The sequence below is a fragment of the Triturus cristatus genome, chromosome 7, assembly GCF_964204655.1.
Source record: "Triturus cristatus chromosome 7, aTriCri1.1, whole genome shotgun sequence".
NCBI lineage: Eukaryota > Metazoa > Chordata > Amphibia > Caudata > Salamandridae > Triturus > Triturus cristatus.
Window position 1 is genome coordinate 159,753,588 of NC_140590.1, and position 23,685 is coordinate 159,777,272.

General features: G+C 46.5%; 1 protein-coding gene across 1 annotated transcript in view; it reads left to right on the forward strand.

Moving 5' to 3' along the window:
- The window catches only part of LOC146809104 (leucine-rich repeat-containing protein Bf66946-like), a 125,936-nt gene that overhangs the window by 98,607 nt on the left and 3,644 nt on the right, over positions 1-23,685 (forward strand). The gene's annotated exons all lie outside the window — the stretch shown is intronic.

Sequence of the window (23,685 nt, forward strand, 5' to 3'; positions counted from 1 at the left end):
GACTGACAATTGGCTTATTCTAAACAGTGTGAGCACTTTGAGCAGTGTTCAGCTGATGATGCCAGGCCTTGCCCTGTGATGTGATGTACTCACTGTGGTGTGTGCCGTCAGTGCAGGTGATTGATGTTGTTCTCTTTCTTCCTATTTCTATCCAGATACATCCACGGCCACAGGAGGGGACAGCTCCACGGACCAGGAGGAGCCACTGAGCCTGACTGGGACAGAAGGAGAGGAGTTGGGGGGACGCAGTGGCACGGAGGGCGAGTGGAGCCACACAGAGGAGTCCTCAGCACCATGCACCCCAGCTGAGGGCCACAGCAGCTCTGAGGATGACTCCCTTGTGGAGGCACGGTGCCAGCAGCCACCAAACCCCAGCTAGTGAAGCTGTTCCCACCACCGCCCCCACCACCACCTTCACCACCCTCCCATCGACTCCCATCCCAGACATCCGTGGAGGCTCCCGTGTTCAGGAGCATGTCTCCTTTGTGCCAGGCACCGCACCCCCTGCCCCGTGTCCCCTGCAGCCCTGAGTGAGGAGTCTGTGGACTTACTTAGACAGATCCATGTAGGGCAGACATCAATGCTGAGTATCCTCCATGCACACACCAGTCTGTTGACGCAACTGGTGCCATTCATGGAGGGCATTTCATCAGGCATATCTGCCCTACAGTGGACCAATCAGTCCGTGGCCTCCTCCCTGATGGCAGCAGTGTCCCTCCTCCAACAGTCCGGCATCCCTACTACCCCTGCACCACCCACGATTCCTAGCACCCTACCTGTCCCAAGCACACACACACCTGCACATTCTCACAAAACCACAGACACGGGCAGCACAAAAACAACCAAAACAAGGTCTAGACGTGCACACAAGCAAGTGCAGGGGACCGATACCACACTCACAGGGGATGGTTTGCAGACACACACACAGTCATCCACAACCACTCCGCAGCCCTCCGATACCTCTTCCTCCCAGCACCCTTCCCTTGCCTCACCTGCAACCCCATCTCTACAGAAGCTCTTCCTCTGTGACCTTGGCCTCTTCCCCACCGACCCAGCAGATCCATCTTACAAGGGAAAGAGGAAGTCTCCACACACAGAGGGGAGTGCCCCTCACACCCGGACACCCTCCCCCAGGCGCAGTCAGACTGAGGCCCCCACCCGCAAGTCCCACCAGAGCCGGAAGAGCAAGACCCCACCCCCACCCCGCAGCTCCACGGCGAAGTCTCCGTCCTCCATCCCCCAGGCCACCACTCCAAAGGTTCCCCCGCCACACCCTGCCCCAGGTTCCCCAACCCACAGATACACCATCCCCAAAATGCTGAGGCCCTCCCCCCTACCACTTGCTGTTCCACCCCCGGTCAGACGGTTAGTGCCACTGATGTGGGGACCGTGTCCCCCCCCTCTGTCCTGCCGACCTCACCTGAACCCCAGTCCGCTCACATTGAGTTAGGCACGGCAGTAGAGTCCACGACCACCCCGTCTGACTTGGGTACTGCAGTGGGGACCCAATCCACTCCATCTGACCTGCCCACTGACGTTGTGATGGCACCCACCCCATCTGACTTGTGCCCCACAGTTGTGACTGCACCCACTACTTCAGTCATCTCCACTGCAGTTGCCAGTGACTCTCCTGCATCCACCACCCCTTCAGTGCCTCCTTCTGCTGCGCCCTGATCCTGTCCCTGCGGTGCCTGGCCTGCCCCCATGTATGCCCCTCCGAGGGGATGTCCCCTGTCCTTAGCAGTGCAGGCAAGCAATGTGTGACAGTTGTCACTCAAGTTAACTTCTTGTCATTTGATAATGGACTGGCCATTGGCCTTTGTTTTGAATGGACGTTTAATTTTTCATCTGCTGAATAAAGCTTTTTTCTTTATCCTTGTGAATTTGATTTCGCTGTACATTATGTTGATGATGTTTACCATGACCTTGCAGTTGTAATGCTGGATTTCAAATGCTGAATACTGAGGTGTTGATGTGAGGTACTCCATGTGGTCCATGAGATATGTATCCTATTCTGGTCGGTATCCATGTCATCCTTTGCAGCTAACTGGGTGTGTCATGATCAACAATTTGTGAACATCTCTGTGAACATTTCATTAGCATGGTCACATCTGTGGCTTGCACACATGCACATATGGTGTGCTTCCCATTGTCCAATTTGTCTATTTCTCTGACTTTGGGTGCATCTCCACTGGACCTACAGGTGTGGGCATCATTGGTGTAGGAGCAACTGGGTCCTCTGTGCAACTTGCTGGACATATGTGTTGAGTATGTGCAGATGACTTAAGGGACACTCCCGTACCCAAGCCTTTGTGACCAGAGGCTTCATTGTGTGGTAACTGATGGCTGACTGACCAAGTGTTCTGCTGACATGACTGAGACCTGCTGGGACTATGTTTGGCACAGCTGAGCTTCCACAGGAGTTGAGTCCCCTCACACAAGGTGTGTGTTGTGTGAGCATGTGTGTGTGTGTCCACATCCCTTTTCATACACAGGCAGTGTTCCCTTGATATGTTCCTGTTGTTGATGCTTGCTGAGTGGTACTGTGTTCATCCCACAACTTTGCCATGGGCTACCAGATGTGTGGGTGCATGACACATTACAGTTAATCGGTGTTTCATCATTGGGATTTGTCAGATCTGAGTGGGGATGATGTTGTCAGATGCAGATGGGACACAGTCAAGGGTCCACAAGGCACTTGTTTGTTCGCAAAATCATGTAGTTGTCCCTAGGTGGTACCTTTCAGTGTTTTAGACGTGTATGTGTGTGTGACTGCTCCCACTTGTCCGGTTCAGGGCTGCAATGTTTGCAGGTGTCAGCATGTGTGCCTTGTGGTTCTCCTTGGCTTATGCATTGTCCTGGGACTGTGGCAGGTATTCCGCAGGTTACGTGAGCTTTGACGTCATGGCCATGTACCGCATACTTGGCAGTATGTCTGTCATTCACCAGGGTTGTACACTGTCCTTGCGTGATGAATCTATGCACCTTAGTTCCTCCCAACATTACTGTGTTTGTCGTGGGTGCATGTGCAATGTCACCTGTCCATGTGGGCTTCACAGGTGCACATTGGTGCAGTTCAGGGTGTGTGGTGTTGAGGGTGGACTGATGTAAATGTTTGCATGGATGTGCCCCTAGCTCCCGTTTGGCCATGGTTGACGGGCCATGCTGAGTGATATGTGTTTGTGTAGGTGTGATGTACGTTTGTGGCACAGGACACATGTCTGGTTTTCTCAGTTTGTACGACATCTACCTTTGTCAGCACAGTGGAGGTGTCATGCATGCTTGTGTCACCCCAATGTCTGGTCCCTGGGGACAGTGCTGTTGTGTGTCAGTCTCTTGCTGTGTTACTTGTTTTTCATTCCAGCTTGTGTCACATGTGTCTGTTGTGCTCCCTCTCATCTCACAATGCATGATTGCCCACTAAGGGGGGCCCATTGATGGGTTACTTTTGTATGGCACTGTGTCTACATCTGTGACACTGTGGTTCAGCCCCCCTCATGTGTTGTGTAGTTGCCTGGGGATACTGAGACACACACACACGTTGTGTCAGATGTGCAGTGTGAGGTTGCCTGTTTGTGTTTGTGCATCTGCACCAGTGCATTGGTATTGCTGTTGTGGGCCATTGTCTGGATGTTGTTTTTGTGATTTACCCTGCTGTCCCTGTGAGTCATATCACATCATTGTGCACATTCATCCTGGTTGTTAGGTGCATTGCTGGCATGGAATGGGAGTTTGTGACCTGACACCTACAGTCTACACAGGTTGTATTGATTTGTGTGTCTATTTTCGAGATGTGTGTATGCTTTGTGATGGTCACTTATGCTTTTGTGTCATTGTACACCGTATGCATTGGCAGCCCCCATGGGTGGTGCTTGTCTGCACATGGCCGAGAGTATGTTAGGTTGTCACAGCACTGTTAGCCTCACCACATCTCTGTGGGTATGGGACACAACCACTACTTTGTCCCAAAAGTGTTTCATATGTTGGGACCAGGAATCATACATGCTGTTTGGCATTTGCAGCTTTGTCCATGATGACACTTACCTTTTGGTCACTGTGATGAGGGGGGTTTTAGACCCCATCACCACAATGCTCAACATCTGCTGCAGTTTGGAACCCCACACTTAACTTTTGTTCTACATAGTGAGGGGGTGTTATTTTTACATTGCCAGAGTGCTAGTGATGCTTGCCTTGTGTAGGCCACACTCATTTTTTGGTCACACATGTGATGGTAGTTACATTGTATGTTCGAAGTCATGATCACTGTTGTGGGCATTTGTCACAGACTACACACTGTTGTCATGATGTTAGGGGGGATGTATTTTGCTGCCTTATATGATGTTGGTGTATGATGGATGTGTGGCGCATCACACATCCTATGAGTGGGGGTGACATTAGTGATGGGCAACATAGGCCCTATGGGTAGGGGTGCAAGTAGTGATGGGCAACATGAGCCCCTTGGGTGGGGGTGGCAGGAGTTCTGGGCAACAGGTCCCCTATGAGTGGGGGTGGCAGGAGTGCTGGGCAACAGGTCCCCTATGAATGGGGGTGGCAGTAGTAATGGGCAACATAAGCCCTATGAGTGGGGGTGGCAGTAGTGATGGGCAACATAAGCCCTATGCATGGGGGTGGCAGGAGTGATGGGCAACATAGTCCCTAGGGGTGGGGGTGGCAGGAGTGATGGCCAACATTGTCCCTAGGGTTGGGGGTGGCAGTAGTGCTGGGCAACAGGTCCCCTATGAGTGGGGGTGGCAGGAGTGATGGGCAACATAAGCCCTAGGGGTGGGGGTGGCAGTAGTGCTGGGCAACATAGCCCCTAGGGGTGGGGGTGGCAGGAGTGCTGGGCAACAGGTCCCCTATGAGTGGGGGTGGCAGTAGTGAGGGGCAACATAAGCCCTATGAGTGGGGGTGGCAGTAGTGATGGGCAACATAAGCCCTATGCGTGGGGGTGGCAAGAGTGATGGGCAACATAAGCCCAAGGCGTGGGGGTGGCAGGAGTGATGGGCAACTTAGTCCCTAGGGGTGGGGATGGCAGTAGTGATGGGCAACATAGTCCCTAGGTTTGGGGGTGGCAGTAGTGCTGGGCAACAGGTCCCCTATGAGTGGGGGTGGCAGGAGTGATGGGCAACATTGTCCCCAGGGTTGGGGGTGGCAGTAGTGCTGGGCAACAGGTCCCCTATGAGTGGGGGTGGCAGGAGTGATGGGCAACATAAGCCCTAGGGGTAGGGGTGGCAGTAGTGCTGGGCAACATAGTCCCTAGGGGTGGGGGTGGCAGGAGCACTGGGCAACAGGTCCCCTATGAGTGGGGTGGCAGTAGTAATGGGCAACATAAGCCCTATGTGTGGGGGTGGCAGGAGTGATAAGCAACATAAGCCCTATGCGTGGGTGTGGCACGAGTGATGGGCAACATTGTCCCGAGGGGTGGGGGTGCAAGTAGTGATGGGCAACATGAGCCCCTTGGGTGGGGGTGGCAGGAGTTCTGGGCAACAGGTCCCCTATGAGTGGGGGTGGCAGGAGTGCTGGGCAACAGGTCCCCTATGAATGGGGGTGGCAGTAGTAATGGGCAACATAAGCCCTATGAGTGGGGGTGGCAGTAGTGATGGGCAACATAAGCCCTATGCATGGGGGTGGCAGGAGTGATGGGCAACATAGTCCCTAGGGGTGGGGGTGGCAGGAGTGATGGCCAACATAGTCCCTAGGGGTGGGGGTGGCAGGAGTGCTGGGCAACAGGTCCCCTATGAGTGGGGGTGGCAGTAGTGATGGGCAACATAAGCCCTATGAGTGGGATTGGCAGTAGTGATGGGGAACATAAGCCCTATGCGTGGGGGTGGCAAGAGTGATGGGCAACATAAGCCCAAGGCGTGGGGGTGGCAGGAGTGATGGGCAACTTAGTCCCTAGGGGTGGGGATGGCAGTAGTGATGGGCAACATCGTCCCTAGGTTTGGGGTTGGCAGTAGTGCTGGGCAACAGGTCCCCTATGAGTGGGGGTGGCAGGAGTGATGGGCAACATAAGCCCTAGGGGTGGGGGTGGCAGTAGTGCTGGGCAACATAGTCCCAAGGGGTGGGGGTGGCAGGAGCACTGGGCAACAGGTCCCCTATGAGTGGGGTGGCAGTAGTAATGGGCAACATTCGCCCTATGTGTGGGGGTGGCAGGAGTGATAAGCAACATAAGCCCTATGCGTGGGTGTGGCACGAGTGATGGGCAACATTGTCCCTAGGGTTGGGGGTGGCACTAGTGCTGGGCAACAGGTCCCCTATGAGCGGGGGTGGCAGGAGTGATGGGCAACATAAGCCCTAGGGGTGGGGGTGGCAGTAGTGCTGGGTCACATAGTCCCTAGGGGTGAGGGTGGCAGTTGTGATGGGCAACATAGTCCCTACGGTTGGGGGTGGCAGTAGTGCTGGGCAACAGGTCCAATATGAGTGGGGGTGGCAGGAGTGATGGGCAGCATTGTCCCTAGGATTGAGGGTGGCAGTAGTGCTGGGCAACAGGTCCCCTATGAGTGGGGGTGGCAGGAGTGATGGGCAACATAAGCCCTTGGGGTGGGGTTGGCAGTAGTGCTGGGCAACATATTCCCTAGGGGTGGGGGTGGCAGGAGTGCTGGGAAACAGGTCCCCTATGAGTGGGGGTGGCAGGAGTGATGGGCAACAGGTCCCCTATGGGTGGGGGTGGCAGGAGTGCTGGGCAACATAGTCCCTATGGGTGGGGGTGGCAGTAGTGCTGGGCAACAGGTCCCCTATGAGTGGGGGTAGCAGGAGTGAAGGGCAACATAAGCCCCATGGGTGGGGGTGCAAGTAGTGATGGGCAACATAGTCCCTTAGAGGGGTGGCAGGAGTGCTGGGCAACATAAGCCCTATGGGTGGGGGTGGCAGTAGTGATGGGCAACATGAGCCCTATGGGTGGGGGTGGTAGTGGTGCTGGCCATGCAACCCCTATGGTGGCCTGTTGTTAGTGGCCAGGATATGGATCCCGTGTGTGTGACATTTTGTGGGTACGTGTCGTTTGTTTGTGTGGTGGGTGTCTGACTTACCATCTGCGCCGTCCGCGTCTGTTCCTGATCCGGTCATAGATGTAGAGTACTGGTATGACCTGCGCGATGGGATTCATGATGTGTTCGTATCGTACACGCTGCTTGTTGCTCCGTCTCGTACCCGTTGCAAGCTGGTCCGTCTTGTAGCCGTGGATTGAGTTGTGGCGCGAATTGTAGCTGATACGCTTCTTTTCCGGATGCTGTGACGTACCGTACGTGGCGACCCGTCCGGCGCGTAGGAAGTACGCAACATACTTGTCAGGGCGGAAACTGCTATGGATACTGCCTCCGGGCGACTCGGTTCGGCGTTAGGAGTTACGGCTCGGACCGAGAATGAAGCTTGAATCACAGCCTACGTATCGGTCGGGTTTTTGGCAGTTATGCGCATCGTACTTCATCAACAGGACGGACAGGCTCCGGGTACGGGTCGGTCGCAAGTTAAGGCTACGAACAGCTCTCGGAGAGCTGTCCGACCCGTATCAGAATCGACCCCTAAGTCTAGAAATATGCTGAGAATGAGCTCAATCCTCCTCAAGTAGCCGAACCACACTCCATTGGGGTCAGCCTTAACTTTTGACTTTACCCCAGTTTCATGCAATAAGATACACGTGGTTTGTGCTTTGTTTGTATTTTAAGGTGCTATTTTTTACTTAAACATAATAAATTCAAAACTCCAGGTCTACTGATTGGATGTTATTTGTTTTGGTGTAATTTTATTTATTAAATTGTACTCTTTTTTTTGTCACTTTATTACTGTTTGCATGCTGCATAAAAATGTAACACAGTGCCTCTAAGTTCAGTCTGACTTCTAAGGGGCCGATTCCGATTTCGGCCGGAAGGGCTCCAAACGATGGCCGGAGCCCTTCCTACCGAATCGGAACGTGTCGGCCGGATTCCTTTCCGATCGAGCCATTCCGATGGGCTCGGTCGGAAAGGAATCCGACTCGGCTTTCCGAATGGCTGACGTCCGCCGTCCGGAAATCCCTCAGTGCTCCCCTGGCCGCCTCTTTACGACCGAGGGAGTAGGATGTCAGTTTTTTACTGCCTTTTCGTGCCGGTCTTTCCGGCACGAAAAGGCAGTCGGAAACTGCCTTTGGGTGCCCCCATTAGGGCCCCCATGGGTGCGAGGCTGCCGAATGGCGGCCTGGGGGCACTTATGGTGCCCCTCTGTGGATCCCTGCACCCGGTGGCAGGCACCTTGGGGTGCCGGCCACCTGGTGCAGGGATGAACTGCACGCCTGCTTTTCACAATGCAAGCATGCATTCCGCTTGGAATGCATGCTTGCATTGTGAAGTATACGAGTGCGACCGAACCCTGTTCGGTCGCATCGTACTTGCAGGGCCGAAACCGATGACAGCAGGTCGGTCGGTTACGGCTCCTGACCGTTGTCGGACGGACCTGAATCCGACCGACATCGGAATCGGCCCCTTAGTGTCAAGCTACCAGAGGAATAAGCACAAGTTAATTTAGTGATATTTATGGTTGTTGCTTGAGTAGGGTTTTCACCCCACTAAATCAAAAACCCAATTTTTTACAATCGGTAATTAGAAAATTGGCATTTTAAGTGCACAAAAGTTCTGTATCCAGCTATTAACTTGAAGCTCCGCCCATTTCCCACCCATCTTTTCAATTGGCTCCTCTTACTGCCCTTTGTAAATTGTGGCTTTTGAATCGTCAATAGGCTTAGTAGTCCGTCCTTAGGGCATCCTTTTCTAACCTCCTATGATGACTGCCCCTGTAACATGTGTTGTTACTCCATATGTTTTATTTACAGTCTATGAGAACTATTTTCTTAAATGACTTTCTCCTATTGCACGCATGACTAGCTCTCCTGCCAATACTTGTCTATTTTTAAGCAGTGCAGCACGTCGCACTTTATCTTATCATATGATTTTGCTTCAAAAATCTCGGCCGCATCATTAACGCTGCAAACACCCTAATATATTTTTTTGGAAAGCAGCACATGCTTTTTTTAAGCTCTGCTTTGCATCACCAGCAAGGCATTCTTCAGGTTCAACAATGGACATATGCACGGGTGTCACGATTTAGGTTTCAGCACGGCACCCGCTTTCACATTAACAGCACGGGCTTATACATTATGTTTCAGCACAGTGCCCCCTTTTCATTCCTCATCTCCCGTGTCACAGCCCCCCGAAGCCTGTCCCACCACAGACACAAACTTAAATATGCATGGGTGCCTCACTTTAAGTTGCAGCATGGTGTCCACTTTCATACGTTGTTCCCTGCCTCCACTAAGTCACCACTTCACTTCTTTGAAACACAACTGTCCTACATACGATTTCACTCCCTCTGTGCTTCCTGCTTACACAAACGCTTCCATACGTTATAGCATGCACTTACTTTCTTTGAAAAAACACTCCATTGCAAATAAAAAACATAAACAAAAAACAATGTCATTTATAACACCAATAGCTGTAGCTTTATAAATGCGAGACCTATTGCATTGCAAATCCTTGTTTGATGTCTTTTGTGACCCACTAGTGATGGAGAAAAGAATGACGACATAGTGAGACAGTTAAGAACTGAGGACGGGGGAGAGATTTGTTTGGATGGGTTAGAGGAATTTGCTAGGAAACCCCAAAAACAAGAAAGCCAGCAGTAACCTGGGTGGAGGGGGTGTCTAAAGGAAGGTGCTTCAAAATGTGAAAGGACATGGGGAAGAGGGAAAGGGTCAGGGGTGTTTAAGGAAGTATACCCCCTTCTCTTAAGCGGAATAAATAAAAAAAAGTTTAAGCAGCAGTGGGACGAGAGGGAATCCTGAGGATCTTTTTTTCACCAAGAAGGGTATTAACTAGATTGATTTTGTCAATCTGGTGAAAGCCATTCTAGTTTACAAAAAGAAATTCAAAACAATCTGCAGTTGTGTTGTTCGCATGCCATCAGGGCATTGGGCATTGGGCATTTACAGACACGTACCTGAGTACAGCCGGTTGCATTCTAGTGCACCCACTCCCCAGTGGTGCTTGCCCAGCTTGGCTTCAGCTCAGAGTGGAACTGACCACTGAGAATCTCCTACATTCTGTGGACCATCAATACATGGTGCTCAGGTCAAGTAGGGATTGTCAACATGTAGTGTAGTTCCTATTTCCCTAATAGGCTCTGCGCATTGGAATAATATAACCTATGGATTTGGCATAGGACTGAGGTCAGTATGCCCCTATTGAGTATATTAAACTTAATTACTTTGTGCCAGCTAACTCAGAGGCCACTAGAAACTCCTTGTAAACAAGTAGGGAGTAGTTTCTGGCAACCGCATAAACATGACAACTTTGTTTCCCTTTAGAATCGGAAGACTCTCAGAATCGTGGAAACAACAGATAACAGTTTCACTCAGCTAATCGTGCATGCTTAGTTTCTTCAGAGTTTCACAGAGAGAATAGACTGGCGTTTCAATAAAAGGATTTATTTAACAGCCTTGTTTCTCGAGTAAGAGATATGAGCTGTTACAATCATAAGACAGTATGCAAGATATAATATGTACAGCGTAAGCAGTAGAAAGAAATAATACTGTGCTAGCATTATCTTTTAGCTATGACACATATAGTTATATACATAAATAACATAAGCTAAAAATGCGAGTACTCATGAGATGCTTCTCTAACTAGTTCTACCCCAGTGTACCTAACCTAAGTGTAGTACAAGGTAAGAAGTAGGTGTTGTATTCCATAGTATGGTATGCTATAGTATGGTATGCTAAGTCTGGTATGCCAAGAGTCCCTCTAGGTTCTAGTCAGCTCTATATCTTGAGAATGAGAGAGGTGGGAATCTCTTTCCAGGTCTCGAACTCTAACACCCCGCGAAGGGAGTCAGAACACTGGAAGCTGGATTCTCTGCGAGCAGGCATGACAGCGTCTTGTCAGTGCGTCAGGCCGGACACGGGCTCCTGTAAAGTCGAGGTCTCCTCCTACTTGCTTGAGCAAGGGAAGGTATATTTATACCCAGTAGGTGCCTTGGAATGTTAGCATTGAGGTAAAGGCGGGCAGAGGAAGCCGTCAGGAATGAACCCTTAAGGAATAGCGGTTCATGCATAATAAATGAGTTCTTGGAGAAATCATTAATCCTGTGCTAGGGGAACTCCCAAGAGCTTAAGGGTCTGGTTTCTAAGAACTCGTTGTGACGTTGGTTGTGGACGGATATAGGGGACCATGCCTGTATTTGGATAGCATGGCTAATGCCTAAATAAGGACTGGGATCTTATGCCTATAAAAGGGCAATGTGAATTGTGCCTATATAAGGACATGTTTCAGGAAAACCTTTATACGGACACCTAAAGCGGAATACAACACCCACTCCACTATGAAATGAACGATAATACTAAATGCTAAACATTAGATGCTAAACATTAAACTGAGTACCACATGTTGTAAAAAGACATTTGTAGAAACATACTAAAAGAAGGTTTTTTTAAAAAAAAACTGTTGCTAAACATGTAATGCAGAGGTACTGTACATTATAAAGCAGTTTTTCATTCTAGCCATATATCGGAAATAAATGCGATATGAATGAATAGAAATATATACATATGAAGAAATTGTTGACAAGTATTCAAAAACCAAAGCCATTTCATAACATGGTACTAAATGAAATCGTGCTAAATAAGGTAATAATGTGTCCCTGGAAGTATTCAAAGAAGTCCGTTCTATATGAATAGTTCTACTGTAAGCAGATGGAATTGCCATGTAGTTCCAAAATGTAAAAAAAATCAATTTTAGGAAGAGTTCCAAGTTTTGTTCTGTTTTGAAAATATGGAGGCCAAATTCATTACTTCCCCGGTACACTGTGAGCCGAATCAAAGTCAGTATATGGGTCTAGTGTAAACATGAAATCATCTACTCCTGTAGACAAAAGATTGTCTACCGATGTCGGTGACAGTTGGAACACCTCGTTTAGAAGCTTAACTGCACAGAGATGTGAAGCATCACCTTCAGCATGGGATGCCGTAGCAATGATCCCGTCCGCTGTTACCTGTGTGCCTGTTGATTGATCTTGTACCTCAGCAGCAGCAGGAAGCGTCTGTGAGAGCTCAACGAATGCCGTCATCAGGAGTGGTAGCCCTTGGGGACAACACAGAGCATGGGCCATGATGGGGTCCAGCAGAGTATCGATATCCGTTGGTATGACTGATGGGAGTGTTAGACAGATGTCTAGCATGCATTCTTCACTGCAAAGCAGGCAGCAAAGAACAGGTAAGATGCAATCTTGCCAGATTGGTCTAAATGATAGAAACCATGTTGTATTAAGTACCCGTAGACGAGGTATGCCCAAAAGTTGCACTATGCGCTCATGGCACTTCCGTTCTAGGAGAGCTTTCTCCAAGTTTCTGGGAGTGACGCCAGTGGATAGGCTTGCCATAGCGTAGTAGTAGGAATAGAAACAGGATTCCTGCAATGAGTGCTAGAATTAATGGCAGACCACCAAACACCGAATGCACGAAGTTTGGAATGATTCCGAGGACTGCCTGAAAAGGTGTTAACAGTCCTGAACATATGGTCTTAAATACATGTACAACCCCGCTCGTATCAGACATGTTTAAGATACGTCCCATCATTTCTACAAAATTTATAGGGCAGTTTGTACGAATTAGAGCCTGTATCTCAGCCGAAGTCCTTGCAATTTGTAGAACATAGGTGTCTTTGGCCGAGATCAAAGGCACGGTCTGTTGCAAAAGTATAGCTTTCATTCTGCTTAAAGTATCAAAATGTATGAAAGAAACATTCAATGAAGGCCATAGAGGCGACTCCCTGACTGTGTCTATTTGGGGGAACAATACTTGCATACAACAAGTAACCCTGGAGCTAACCGTTACCAGATATGGGATTCCTGGTAACATGCCACAGCAACTCTGATCATTCAACATGAGGTAACTCTGTTAGAAAGTTGGCCAAACGCTGGATTAATCACAGCAGCTGGTGTACCCTGCAGGTGGCAGGACAGGTTTGCCACAGAACCATTACAAGCCCCGTGTAAAGAAATGTCCTGACATATGAAAGATCCGCTTACTGCATTTTCACAGTGTGTACCGCTTAGAAACACTTCACGACCCCCACTCCAACATCTGTATTCATAAGGTAAAACCCAGGATGTCTTAATGTATTCTTTACCCAACCTTTCATAATTGCCTGCTTGCATTTGTTTGAGGCAATACTGGAAATGAAAAGTAGTGACAGGCAGAGTTATTTTGCCATGGATAAGCCATTATGTAGCTGGTTTTTCTGCTACCGTAAATGGTAATTTTTCCAGTTTTTCAATGCTCAGCACTGTATACTTTGCTCCCCTTTGTGATAGTTTGATCTGTATATCCGTGAGATTGTATTCTGAAAACAGAGACGACGTGTTGATAAAATGCCAAGGCACATAGCCTGCACGCAAGGATTGCAGTGTCCAGCCTAATAGCATAATAGAACGTAACTGAGATTGGCCTTGTTGTAACACGGCTAAATCATGTTCCAGTATGTCAATAGAAGAGGATACAATGTTGTCCAGTGAATATATTCTGGATGACAAAGTTGTTAACCCATTGTCGACCACAGAGAGAGATTTCTCTAAGTTAATAAGATCAAGCTCACGTATTCTTTCTGCGGCCTCTGCCTGTGAAACCTTCCATATTTCATTATAAGCAGCATAAATGCCGGCATATATGAAACGTTTTTGACGCGGTTTTCTCGGTCCTAGCAAAGAAATCCCTACGGTCTGCGTCTTCTTTAAGTAAAGATAAGTGTTGTTTCACATCCTCAAGTGTAGATTTTTGTAACCAGTCAAGGCACAGTTTTCCTACACTGTATGTTATTACTACCCCCGGGTGCTGTAGTTGAACATAACGTGGGTCTGGTCTATGGATGGTAAAGCCCTGTATTCTATTCAGGAATCTTTCTTGACAGATGTTTGTGTCTGTGGGCCAGAGCAATCATTTTTCCCAATCAGGATCTGATCTGTTGTTTTGTAGTATTGTGTCTACTGTGACCGCTCCCTGTGTAGTGCCATTACTTGCAGGTGTTGGTACAGAAGGTGTGTTCATGTCTTTGATCTTGGCTAATCCAAGGCAAGACGTTTGTTGCACAGTGTCATTCAAAAACATTATTTGCTGTGGGATGATACAGTCTCTAAACAAAGCTTCTATCCCCTGCACTTGCCAATCTTTAGAACCCCAGACAGATTTTTTGTCGATTGTGTCTTTCCAAAAGTCAAACCCTTGTCTCGCAGTTGGGCAATAAAGGCTGCAGAATAAATCTGTTTTTTATTAGTTAACATATTTTTCTGTCCTGTTGTGTTCACATTTCTATAGAAAAATGTTTCTGGATCAGATGTATTGTACCCTGAAAATTATGGAAACTTATTTGCAAACGTTTTTGAACTACCCTTTGGTAGTGTAGGACAATGTTCCCATTGGTTAAACATAAATACATTTCTAGGTCCTGCAGATTTATGCAAGAAATGAGGACCATAGTGGTTGTAACAAAAAAGTTGCTCGTAGTCTGATGAACCCATTGTTGGAGAACGCAGCAGACCTTTCTAGATCAGACATCATGTTATTAACAGTCTCAATGCCCCAATCATCAGAATAGGTACTGGAGGTAATAAAGTCCCTTATTGAAATTTTAAATAAATGTGGAATCTTCAAAAGTTCAGTTGGGCCGAATATGTCGAAATCGTTTTTTTCCCCAAACTATACCATCCTGTATAGGAACGGCTGTGATGTTCACTGCTGACAAGTCTCTTGCTTCACGATGGGAAGATTTGTGTGGTTTTAAAAGTAAGTTCACATTTTTACTTTCAGTGTCCAAACTAATATATCTGACATTCATAAGCACCCTAAGAGTCATTACCAAAGCTAGCCAAAGCAGAAAGAAAAATATTGCAGAAATAACCCATAGTTCAATCCATGGTGAAACCAGATAAGTGTCTTTCAGAAAACGAAAAACATCTTGCACTTGTTTGAAAGTTTTCAGGACTGGCTTCGTTTCAGGCTCACTTGGATCCTCAGAAAACGTATCAAAGTTAATGAAGTACCCAGAAGCAGTTCGGTCAATTGTTGGAATTGCATCAGGATTCGTCGAAATCGCTGGAACCAGTTGATCACGTGTTACGTTGGTGTAGACAGGTGTATCTGAACGAAGTGATACTTGAGTTTCAAGAGGGATGAGTTCCATAGCATTGTTACTTAGTCCTTCATCTCTTACTGCTGAATTCTTGATGGTTATGAGCCTTTCAGTCTGAACCTCTTGGATAGTAGCGAGAGGAGGGCGTCTGTTACTAGGTCGGAGTCCACGAGGCCTACTATTTAGTATTGGCCACATAGGGTGGTTTGATGAGTTCGATTGACACCATTCTTTTCTCCTTTTTTCCAGCAAGGGGCGGCAGAAGTACTGTTCTTGTTCCGTGGATGGCTAGGACAGGTCCTGGTTGTCTGTAAGAAGGTTCAAATTCCTTCTTGTCCGCATCCTTCTCTCTGACTAGATCCCCAACTTTTGGGATCCAGACAGGCCTTGCTGAAACTGCCAGTTTTTCCCCAGTGGTGGTTGGCTTCAGGAACACGTTGCTCTGTTTCGATCTTAGTTAATTTAGATCCTGTAAAACAGCCAAATGATCTTTGATATCAAAGGGTTTATTTTCCATCACAGTGCCTTTACATTCGAGATCAGGAACCCACATTTTTGTCCCAAATAGGACCTCATATCGAGTGACCCCCCAGAGAAGTTCTTGGCAAATTATTTAATGAGTGTTGGACCCCATAAAGATGTTTGACCCACCCATCACCCGAACCTAATACTCTAGCTGTTATAGACTGCTCTATGTCCCGGTTTTTCCTTTCCACAACAGAATTTCCCTCAGGATGAAACGGAGAGGAGTACCGCAATGCTACGCCCAAATTGGCCATGTCTTCTTTGTAAGCCCGAGAGCTAAACGCAGGGCCCTGGTCAGAATGTAGTGTGCCAATTGTGTATGTGCCGATAAAGACTTGCAAATCTTTTATAGCAGTTCGAGCGTCAGCCGAGCGCTGAGACCACATCCATAGGAACCTTGAGTTGGTGTTTGTGGGATTGCATTTGTCATAAAGGATGCCTGCGCGTGGATAGTCTAATGCTGTCTAACAATGGTGTCTGTACTGGGCAAGCTACTTCGTAGTCTGGTGTCTGATGGCATTCTGCATTACGCTGTCTATGGCAGTCCCTGCAGTCATTCATGAAGATGTGAATCAGTGTATTCATTCCAGGCCACCAGTACATCTCTTTTAATGTTAATATTGTGTTAGAGATCCCCTGATGTGACAGACCCTCCCCAAGATGTGCCTCATAAATCAAAGCTGCTCTACGTTCCATATTTAGAATTACCCTATCCCCCACGAGTACTTGAGTGGACATTTCTTTGGTAACGCTGCACCACTGTCTTTGCTTGAAGCATTGACAGCCAACAATATCTTCCTGTCTATTTTCATTTTTGAATGAGTGATCGCAACTACGGAAGCCAGCTGAACAGCCCCATTTGCGGCTCCATAAGCCAATGAATTCCCTGCAACGTGAACGCCATCACGTTGATGACTCAGCATGTGTAACACATGAGTTTTTGGTAGTTTATTTCTCAACTGAACTACTTGTTCCCAAAGCATTCTATGCTTTTTTGTGCCACCTTTTGCATCTTTAAATCCGTTTTGAAGCCAATTCTGTAAATATTCATTATATGACTGAACACAGTAAAAGGAATCGCACACTATAAGTGTGGGGAATTTGTAATCTGTACTTTCAAGTGCCAGTTTGAATGCTTGTAGTTCAGCTCGCTGAACTGTACAATCTCCTAGAGATTTACTTTTAGTGACCATTGGTCGGAAGTTACCATTGCGCATGCGACCTTTAACGATTGCGCACGCTGCACTGTAAGATTGCTTACTCCCTGTAGCAGGTTGTGCTGATCCATCAGTATAAATTATAAATTCGTACTGATCGAGAGCCAGAATTTCAGTGGGCAGAGGACATTCATGTTCATATTGCAGGAACACTTGTGTTTTTAAATCAGTAGCAAAAACATATTCAACATCTGTTGCAGCAAGAGAATTAACCCATTGTATCCATCTAGGATGTACAGCTTTTGCATTTGGAATGCTCGTTTTTGTAACCGCCTCTAAGGCTGGTACTGGAGTCACGACAATAATGTGTTTCCCCTGAGCTAGAGCTCTTTCTTTTGCTACAGCGGTTTGAACTGCTGTCAGTATCTTTTTTGTTGAAGTGAAGCGCAATTCTGCTTGTGTATACAAATGTGATTTGTATGCTATTGGTACTTTTTCACCATCAATAAATGTTAAATAGGTGAATCCGCATTGACCCAAAATTATTTGGATCACTAAATTGCATTTATTTACACGTGTTTGTGAGTGATTTGTTGCTAACATTGTTGCCGGGAGTGAACGCAGGATGTCTGTGTGTTCCTGTGTCCAATGTTTTGTTGAAAAATCAGGTTTGATTAATTCGTAGAGAGGTTTAACCCTTTCTGCGTAATTTAGAATGTAAGTTCTTCCAAAATTTAGGAAACCCGAGATGGATTGTAAGTTTTTCAGCGTTTTTGGAGTTTGGAGCAGCGCACACTTTTCCAAAAAGTTAGCTGTCAGGCTCTTGCCTTCACTTGAAAGCTCATATCCTAAGAAAAGGACATTGAGATGGGCAATTCTGGATTTTTTAAAGTTGAATTTATAGCCCTCAGAGGCGAAGCCCAGTATAATGGTATTCACCCTGTTCAGGTGCCTATCTAGGTCATCATCTGTTAGAAAAATGTCATCGACATATGACAATGTCTCATTATCATAAACTTGTAGTAACTCTGTTACCCTTGCTGAGAATAACCCCAGGCTGTTTTTGAACCCTTGTGGGAGTCAACAAAATTGACCCTGTGTCCCTATTATTGAGAAAGCTGTTAAGTACCTGCTTTCAGGTGCTATGTTTTGACAAAAGAAACAATTTGAAATGTCCAATGTGGTTTTATATTTTTTACGCACAATGTTATTCATTAATGATGTACTATGTGCATTCTGCACTGCAAATGTTTTGGAACAAGTATTCAAGTGTCTGTAATCCAAAACAAGACGATATGTATTGTCTAGTTTGGATACAGGAAACAAAGGATTGTTCATTGAGGAGGTGCATGTTTCAATCACCCCTTGGTATTCAAGTTGATCTAAGATCTCCCTGACCTGTTTTTTAGCTTCTTGCTTTATTGAGTACTGCCTTTGTACAGTAGGTTGATTTTTTAGCTGTATTTTGTGGTGAGGTGAGTCCTAATCCCATCCTACTCGATTTTTGTATAATGCTGGGGCCTGGGCTACTGTCCATTTCCTGGCATAAGTATATTTTAGGTGAATTGGAATATGGTTGGAGAAGGCTGGCATAATGATGTCCTCGCCATGTGGGCACTTCCTGACAAATTTTGGTGGCCAGTCCTGTTCTACTAGAAGTATATCATAACCCCTTGAAAGTTTCTCCCAAAAGAGTGCTTTCACTTTTCTTGGTATGTCTCCCTCCATTCGGAGTGTTATTTCATATAACTTTTGTGGAGTACTAACCCTGGTGTCTACAGTCTCTACTGTTTTGTACTCATTCAAGTCCACTATCTCCAGAAGTTCCTTTAGGTTCTGGCGAGCTATTGTTACTTCTGCTGCACCGTCCAGCATTGTCTGAGCCCATTCTCAGTTCTTGAGCTGTGCTCTCAGTATTCTCGGCATGTCTGATCTTCAGACCTGCTACCTTCTTTTTTATGAATTGAGGTTTTGATTTATTTTTCTGAACGTGGTGATCGTCTTTGGACTTCACACGTTCTTCTTTGTGATCTGGCCATCCTCTTCTTTCGGATGTCTGTGACGATATCTGAAAGGTACGAGAGGAACGTGTATCAGTATCCTGATACCTGTCAGGTTTTCTTAAAGTATCCCTATTCCTGAGGTTATACCTCCTTTCAGAGGGCTCCTTTTGAGGAGACCTACCTCGGGATTGAGAACGTGTCTCTTTTGGATTTTGTTTATTAGTTTCCCACTTCTTTTTAGAAGATGTAGGATTTTGATTATTGGAGTCATTCTCAGGACCTTCAGACAGTTTTGGCTTCAAAGGTTTTCCACCCAAACTGTCTCTGCCTAATTCTGCATAAGATTTTTCTATTATTCTGGGAGTTCATGTTGATGTCCTGTTACATCAAATTCCCTTAAGCGTTGGTGGATCGCCACTGATGCTGCTTCCCCTTTACTATTAGATAATAGTATTGTTGAGACCTGGCCGAAGTTTTTCAGTAATTTCATACCTAAATTCAGAGCAGGCTCTACCCTGTGTTCGTTTTGAATTTGTTTCAGGACATCTGGTATTACTGCAATTGACTGAACACCATGGGGCCTATTAGGATGGCAGGCGGACTTTGGTCTGCCCGCCACCCTAGCGGTGCTGGGTCTGGCCGCCATTGGTGCGGCGGTCCCGCACCGGCAATTAGGATGCCACCGCCACGGTGGCATCCCATATCCACAACATTGCCGCGCCGTGCCTGCCACGTTGTGCCTGCAAATGCAGGGGGTACCTGTGCACCCCCCACACTCATTGCAGGCCCCCCTAGTCAGGAACCACATGCCTTTCCATGGCGGCAACACCGTCATGGAAATGCACTTTCCTGCCTGCATTGTAATATGGATGGCGGTGTCTTGCAGACACCGCCACCATATACAGCCCCTTTTCCGCTCCCGGTCGACCCGTCGACCGTCAGAAAACCGGCGGACGGTCTTTCCATCCGCCGGGATCCCCCCCACCATCGTAATATGGCGGGGAAATGGGATGCGAGCGGTGGTAAATTTCAGGCGGATCGCCACCACCATGCGGGCGGTGGCGATCCACCCGACATACTAATAAACCCCCATGTGTTTTAGCAATGATGGCAGCAAAGACTGTACCCCAAGTGGTGCAGTCTTCCAGTTGTGGTGTGATCCCCATTGGTATACAGATTGTTAGGATTCTGTGTTTCTCATAGGGGCTAGTATTTGGAAATACTGCTTCGATTTGAGTAATTTTTGAGCTATCCAGAATGGAATTTGTTCAGGTTTTGTGGGCATTTTACCCATGACTGCGTGTAAAGTCTGTGGAGTAATTTTTTGTCTATACGCTTGTTGAGGGGTTTGATTTGGAATGGTTATTGGTGGTTGGACTGTGAAAGTCCGCATGACATATTGGACTAATTGTCTGTAAATTTGTATTAATTCTTGTAGTTGAGTAAGTAAGTCCTCGTCTGACATCTCTTCAATGTCAGGATCAGGTGTGTAGCCGGCTAGAATCGGTCTAGTGGACCGAGCCTGGTTATGTTTTTGTGATGTTTTAGGGCATCTTTAAACCAGAGATTATGCTCCTGGTATGTGAGTGGAATTTCAATATCGTCGAAAGGAATATATTCCTCAGGTGGTTCATCTTCTTTAAATAAGTGAAATATTTTTGTCACTGGATTTGATTCTGGGAATACACTCCATGAATAGAATACCTCTGTCTGAAAGGATTCGTGTGCCTCTATCACGAAAACTGCTCTACCACCTCTTGGTGTTAGGCCGTGTTTTATAAGTTTTAGAGTGATGGCTCTCCTTAAGATTGGAGGGATGTTTATAACACCCTCATCGGTTTCATTTAAACCTGTAAAATTAAAAGCTGTTATGACTGGGTCAGCCGCAGCTACACTGTTCTCGGTGTTAGTAACCCCGTGCAGGGACATTGTTTTTGAAAAATGTAGAACAAGTTTCAAGGAAACAAAGATAAGGTGCACAATATTCTGCAACACTGTATCCTTCAACGTTGAAAAACCCAAGCAGCTAATATATAGGATTTTTGTCCTACTCAGCTTTGGCGGATACTTAACACTACCCACTCCAGACGTCTTATGGAGTATGTGAGTAAGGGTCTCTGAGAAAAGCATGACTGAGTTACTCAGTATCTAGCATTAAATTAGTGCTTTACCAAACGTTGGGCGCCATGTAGTGTAGTTCCTATTTCCCTAATAGGCTCTGCGCATTGGAATAATATAACCTATAGATTTGGCATGGGACTGAGGTCAGTATGCCCCTATCAAGTATATTAAACTAAATTACTTTGTCCCAGCTAACTCAGAGGCCACTAGAAACTCCTTGTAAACAAGACGGGAGTAGTTTCTGGCAAATGCATAAACATGGCAACTTTGTTTCCCTTTAGAATTGGAACACTCTCAGAATCGTGGAAACAACAGATAACAGTTTCACTCAGCTAATCGTGCATGCTTAGTTTCTTCAGACTTACACAGAAAGAATAGACGGGCGTTTCAATAAAAGGATTTATTGAACAGTCTTGTTTCTTGTGTAAGAGATATGAGCTGTTACAATCATAAGACAATATGCGAGATATATTATGTACAGCGTAAGCAGTAAAAAGAAATAATACTGCGCTAACATTATCTTTTAGCTATGACACATATATTTATATACATAAATAACATAAGCTAAAAATGCGAGTACTCATGAGATGCTCCTCTAACTAGTTTTACCCCAGTGTACCTAACCTAAGTGTAGTACAAGTAAGAAGTAGGTTATGTATTCCATAGTTTGGTATGCTATAGTATGGCATGCTAAGTCTGGTATGCCAGGAGTCCCTCTAGGTTCTAGTCAACTCCATACCTTGAGAATGAGAGAGGTGGGAATCTCTTTCCGGGTCTCAAACTCTAACACCCCGCGAAGGGAGTCAGAACACTGGATGCTGGATTCTCTGCGAGCAGGGATGACAGCGTCTTGTCATAGCCTCAGGCCGGGACACGGGCTCCTCTAAAGTCGAGGTCTCCTCCTACTTGCTTGGGCAAGAGAAGGTATATTTATACCCAGTAGGTGCCTTGGAATGCTAGCATTGAGGTAATGTCGGGCAGAGGAAGACGTCAGGAATGAACCCTTAAGGAATAGCAGTTCATGCATAATAAATGAATTCTGGGAGAAATCAATAATCCTGTGCTAGGGGAACTCCCAAGAGCTTAAGGGTCTGGTTTCTAAGAACTCGTTGTGACGTTGGGGTCGACGGATGTAGGGGACCATGCCTGTATTTGGATAGCATGGCTAATGCCTAAATAAGGACTGGGATCTTATGCCTATGAAAGGGCAATGTGAATTGTGCCTATATAAGGACATGTTTCAGGAAAACCTATATATGGACACCTAAAGCGGAATACAACAAACATTGGCTTGTATTGGGCCTGACACTACAGTATAAACTTGCTAACTTAAAACTGGCCCAGTATCCGGCTTCGAGTCAGGGGTGGCACTTTCTCTTTTGTAGGGGGAGGGCCAATCAGGTGTTAAAACCGACTGGTGACCTTTGCCTTGAGCTTGGCATCTAGGGAACTTGTTTCTAATGTAACTGACCAGCCAGAAGGTATGTTACCTGTTTGTTCTTAGGGTCGGGTTTCTAAAATCTGACTTCTCCATAAAGCAGGATGTGATGGATGGGAAAGTCACCAGAAGGAGCCATAGGAATCAGTCCACAACGGAGGGACACAGGGAGGAAAGGTCAGAGGAGATAAATAAAGGCCTCATGGACATCTTCTCAGACAGATCACAAGCATGCTGAGGTTCCACATACATCTATATATCTCATCTCGCAAAAGGGCTCAGCAGAGCAATGACCAATAAGAGTAGAAGAAAGAGTTGTACCCCAGATGTTCAGTGCCAGCATTGCCACCAAGCAAGGGTCGCCGCCCACTCCCCAAGGATGACAGGATGGCCCTTTGCCTCTGTGAATTAATTGCATATGTCAGATTTTAATGGAGGTCAAAAGCTATTTGGTTTTATGATTTGATGTATTTGTAAATTTATCATATTTTACACACCATAGGCTTAATGTTGGACTGTGATATAGTGTTTTTTTTAAATATGGGTTTATTCGGAGTTTGTTCCAGGGGAAAAAAAAACTTCACAGGATGGTAGCACTGAGAAAGGAGCATTGGACCTCATATCTCACAGGTGTCAGTGCGTAGACGTATCCTAAAATTCAACTCATGGGGCATGCCAACTGCTAGGACCGGGAGCGGAAAAGTCCCAAAACGGACTATGGTGCTCCCCAGCGGGAGCCTTCACTGCTTCCGTTCGTTTCACTTCAATACTAGATGCTGGAAGATTCTTTTAAAAATGACAGTCAAGGGTTGTCATTTCAAAGCTTTATATGCTGAATTAATAGGCAGAGGCCATGCCACGCTCCATGCGTGCATTTATTAGTAAAGTTTGCAAACCATGAGTACAAACAGCTCAATACAGTCCTAAGTGAAATCTGGTAAAGAGTTGCCTTCTAAAGGTGGGGGGAGGGTCTTCTTTAATACAGAAACCCAGATGTCCTTTTATATTAAGACAAAGACATTTATACATTCTACACGAGTACATGATTCCCAGTATATGCACCAATGGGGAACGAGCACGGAGAAACATTTTACTACAGCATACATTTGAATATTTTCTCGTGATAGTAATACTTTGGATTTGAGTCATTCTCGCAGGTTAGTTGAGCAATGCCATTGATACATTGTACAGTAATAGCCTGGGGCAGTTGAAATGTCCTTGGTTAGGTACAGTGAGAGAAAGTCTCCGGGAACACTCTCTGTTTATTAGTCTGGGTCTAGCAATGCTTTATTTAG